The sequence below is a fragment of the Lissotriton vulgaris genome, unplaced genomic scaffold, assembly GCF_964263255.1.
Source record: "Lissotriton vulgaris unplaced genomic scaffold, aLisVul1.2 SCAFFOLD_869, whole genome shotgun sequence".
Lineage (NCBI taxonomy): Eukaryota > Metazoa > Chordata > Amphibia > Caudata > Salamandridae > Lissotriton > Lissotriton vulgaris.
The window spans coordinates 403,760-408,843 of record NW_028246668.1 but is presented as its reverse complement, the minus strand read 5'-3'; positions in this window follow the sequence as shown (position 1 = coordinate 408,843).

Sequence of the window (5,084 nt, the reverse complement as noted above, 5' to 3'; positions counted from 1 at the left end):
AGGATTCAATACCTTCCAACTGGTCATCAATTATTAACATCCTACAATTCGGCGCACAAATCTTCGTCCAACCTGATGCATGTAAAACATGTTGAAGATAGTGAATCGTTTTTTCTTCTTAATTCCTTCTGCAAAATTGTTGTATCTCTTACAAACATCCTACACGTTTTTATTACACATTATTCTCATTAGTGCACCTGGTGTGAGCCCTACCCTCTGGTTTGTACTGAACCTTGTGATTAACACAAATGTATCCTTTGAAAAACCACCTACAATAAGTCTTAACTGTAAACATTATTGGTAATAGCTCAAAAAGTGCCTTACTTTTATATTCTTTTCAGCAGGGGAGGAGAAATCTTACCCATATATGGGATGTATGATATAGCCAAACGTAAATATCTCAACACTATAAAAGATATAGGTATATATTGGCAATAATTATGTTACCTACTTTGGTACCTTTCTTTCACCCATCTTCTCTTTCAATTTCGACTCTGTCAACTATATCTTGTTAGACCTGGCATCTTTGACCTGGTTTCCCATATCTTTTTGCCTCTACCTCCTGTATTTTTTGATGCTGTGCTGGATTTCGTTTTTGCTGGTTTAGATGCTTTGGGCACTTTGCCACTGCTGATCAGTGTGAAAGTGCAAGTGTTCCCTGAGTAAATTGTGATTGTAATTGGTTATCCATGATTGGCATATTTGTCTCACCAAGAAGCCCCTAGTAAAGTGCAGTGAGTGTGCCAGGGCTGGTGATACAAATGCTACTAGTGGGCCTGCAGCACTGATTGTGCCACCCACATGAGTAGCCCTAAAATGGTGTCTCAAGCCTTGCACCGCAGTGCCTGTGTGCGGTCTGTGAACTGCCATGTCCTCCTGGTCAGTGTCCCCACTGACCAGGCCTAACCCTTCCTTTTCTGTGCACATTGTTCACCCCTATGGAAGGCCCAAGGTACCCCCCTGGGCAGGGTGCAGTGTATGTGAAAGGTAGAGCATGTACTAGCGCAGGTGACATGCTCTGGTAGTGAATGACAGCCATTTTCGTTTTTCACTATTATAAGGCTATCTTGCCCATAGGCTATCATGGGGAATGCTGACTACAGTATCTACCAGCATACCTCCCCATAGGAGCAAGGTAGGACATAAAAGTGTGGTATCCCTGAACTCAGAATTTAATAACACATCTTTTAGGAAGGGTGGTTTTTAAATCCTGTGTTTGAGAACAGCACTTTTAGAAAGTTGCTGTTCTTTTGTCTGATCTTTCTGTGTGCCTTGGCCTGTTTGTGAATTGACTGTCTGGTTTGAGAGCGACAGGAGCTGGGGAGCCCCCAGGATCCTGGCTGAGTCAGCCCTAGGCTGAATGACTACATCTGCATCTTGAGTGGGGGGGAGGGGATAGCACCTGGGCCTGAATAGGGCTGTGCCTGCCTTCCACAATGCTGGCTCCACCTACTGCTGGGCGGCTGACAACCCTGCCCCTCACAATGAAAGGAAAGGAGAAGCCAGGAAAACAAAGTGCTCAAGGAACACCCAGAACTGGTTCAAATCGGGCTCAGAGCCCTCCTGCACAAAGGGAAAACATTTTTTTTAGGGGTATAAGTACAGGATCCCTGACTACAGAACATTATATCATCCTGGAATCAAGAAGGAACCTCTGCCAAGGAGAAAGCTGCAATTGAAGAAGGAAGACTGCCCTGCTGTTGCTCTGCTGGACTGACCTGCTGTTGCTTTGCTGCCAAGGAGAGGGGAAGGACTTTGCTTTGTGCTGTGTTCCCTTGCTTGAAGGAATCTCCAAAGGCCTGAGAAGAGCTGGCTTCCTGTTATGAAGTCCCAGGAATTAAAGGACTTCACCCCCAGCTTCCCTGAACTCTACTGAGAGAGTTCTGTCCTTCCTGGAGTGCTTGGCCCACGTGTGGTGCCTCTGGAAGTTGTACCTGTGTTGGGAAGCTGGAAACCAAGCTTTTAAGGAACTTTCTGCAAGTTTTATCACATCCTCGTCAAAGCGAGAAAATTCCCGCCGCTACGAAGACCGAAATCATCGTAGCGCCTGTCGCCGCTATCTGATGACAACGCATCCTTCGTTTGCAGGAAAATTTCCGTCGCTGCGAACATCGTCGCAGAGCCTCTCGCCACTGGGTGAGATCACCGCTTCACGTCACTGCGAGAATCGTCGCAGAGCCATCGCATCAAGGAACTGCGAGTGAAAGATCGCCGCTGAGCCGCTCATCGTCACCCCGGAGATTGTCACAGTCCCTAAAGATCGTCGCATCGTGCCTTTGCAAGCATTTTCCTATGGAACCTACGCACCAGAATCTATACACGGTATCGCCTCCCTCTCCATTCAGACCGCATTCATTGCAACACGCCCACTAAGTCCAGCGGGATTGTCGCATCGCCTCCACAGGGTCTCAGGAGTGACGCATCGCTTGTTTTCCACCGCACCAGCTTCTGTTTTGGAACTTTGTCGCATTTAAAGGTACTATTGGCTAAACGTGACACAACTGAACTTTTCACGCAACTGTGGATTATTTTATCACTACACCTAAGAACTCTTTTGAAACCATATTCTTGAACAGTGTATGTTGGATTTTTGTTGCTTTGGTTTTGTGTAGTTTAGATTAAATACCTTTATTTTTCTAAACTGTTGTGGAGTCAGTTTGTGGTGTTTTCACTGTGTTACTGTGAGTGTTGGTACAAATACTTTACACATTGCCTTCGATAAGCCTTGGCTGCTCGTGCCAAGCTACCCAGAGGGTGAGCAGAGGTTATCTAAGAGTGTTTCCTCCTTACTCTGACTAGAAGCAAGGGTCCCTATTTGGACAGTGGTACCTACCTCTGCCAACTAGAGACCCCCAGCCCCCAGTTCTAATATTGTTGGTCAGCGGTGGGATTTGAGCTTGTATTTGTACTAGACCCACAGTGACTGATGTACATCACTAGTGAGTGCAGACCACTACGCCACCACATACTACAGTTTTTTTGGTTGGTTCTATTTTTGAGTAACTCTTCAAAGCATCATGTCTGTGAATGGAAAGGCACCCAGTGTGGAGGCAGAATTGGAATTTGTTATTGAGGATTTGTATTCCTACAAAGTTACACAGCTTAGACAATTCTGCAACAAGTTTGAGTGCCCCATAATAAGCAGCCACAGAAAGGAGCAGCTGCAGACCATCTTGAAGGCCTGGTGGGAGGCCCAAGGAGGAAATAATTCAGGTGGAAGGGGGGGGTTTCAGCCCCATGAATTGCCATTGAGCAGACCAGATTCAAGGGCTGGCAGCAACCACTCCAGCCGTGGTCTGACCCTAGAAGAGGCAGAAGAGAATCAGAGAGTAAGAAACTATGACTTGGAAGTCATGAGGTTAAAGATGAAGCAATTGGAAATGGAGAAAGAGAGAGAAAAGGAGGCGAAGGAGAGCAAAAATGCCCGTGCCTTGGAGGAGTAAAAATTGCTTTTGGCTCATGAGTTGAGCATGAGAGAACTGGAAATAAAGTCCAAGGAGTTGGAGTCCGGTTCAAATGGTGGCAGCGCACAGCCAGTGCAGGGGGGTAAAGTATATATTCCCAAGGATCTGGTACAGAATTACCATAGGAGTGAGGATATTTATGCCTGGTTTACTTCTTATGAGATTGCATTAAGAATGAATGGTGTGCCTGAACAGCATTGGGGGGGCGGGTCTGTGGAAAAATGTTGAGGCTTCTGGGAGGAGTGCTCTAGAGCCCTTAGAGTTAGCAGGTACCATGACCTACCCCAATATGAAGGAGGCCCTATGTCTCAGGTATGGACTTACCCCCAAGCAGTACAAACGTAGAAACTCTAAGAAGAAAACCTCTGAAACTTGGATGGAGTGTGTAAATGTGTACTTGTGTGCACTGGAAGGTTGGATGAAGGGCAGCAAAGTAACAGATTATAAGGTGTTGTTGGATTTAATTAGTTGGGAGCTCTTGAGTAGTTCTTGTGTTCCAGAGCTGCGCCAGCATCTATTAGACAGCAAGCTGACAGACCCCATTGAGCTTGCTAAGGATGAGGACCGCTGGACCAGTACCAGGGTCCACAGAGGAATTGTGGGTACCACAGCCAAAGGTGGGCAGGGTCCCCAGCAAAAGAGTAGGGGGGGACAAGGGTAACCAAAAGGTGTTCTCTCAAGGGCCCCAAAATAGTTCCCATGGAAAGGAATTCCAACACCCCAGACCTAGACAGCCATGGCCCCCTAGGGACATGTGGGACAACAGGGACATCAGAGGTCACCCTACCTGCAATAACTGCAATGAGGTGGGCCACTTTGCTCCTAAATACCCCAAGAAACATTGTCCAGGAAACCTTACTGCCCCCTAACACTAAGAAATATGGGCAGAAGGTGATCATCAATAGGAGGGAGATAGAGGCTCTGAGAGACACAGCGTGACATCCATGAGGTGTCAGTAGGTGTCTGAAGAGCAGGCCATTCCCAATGTTCTCCGCCCAGTAGTTGCAGCTGACAGCTCAGTGCACCTCTGCAAAGTGGCTCATGTTCCCTTTGAGTGGAGGGGGGTCTCTGGTCTCTTGGAAGTTGTTGTCAGTGAAGCCTTGCCTGTAGACTATCTGCTAGGTAACGACCTGGAGAGTTCTTCATGGAAGGATGTGGAGGACCAAGCTCATCTGGTAATGTTGGGTTTGCCTGTGTGGATCTGTGTGACCACGCGGGCTATGGCAGCCAGTAAGGGTGATTCAGCAGGACTGGAGCCTGAAACAGTGGCCCAGAGACCTGCCAGGAGAGGAAGGAGCAGGGGGCAGAACTTGAGGGGGATGCCCTGGAGCCTACCGGGGAACAAGTGGCCGAACTGGGGGAGCTACCTGAGCTGACCCATTGACAGCAAGAAGGTGGGCCCTCCAGGGAGGAATTCTGCAAGGCGCAGAAGGAATGCCCTTCCCTCATTGGTGTGCGGCAACAGGCTGCAGACCAGGCAGCAGGTGGAGCATCCAAGGATCATTTCATTTACTGGGAAGATGAGTTGTATAGTGAGCCTAAGTTCTCTGAGCCCGGTGCAGCCCGTGTGCTGGTGGTATCTGCGTGCTTCAGGAACTTCCTAATGGGTCTGGCTCATGA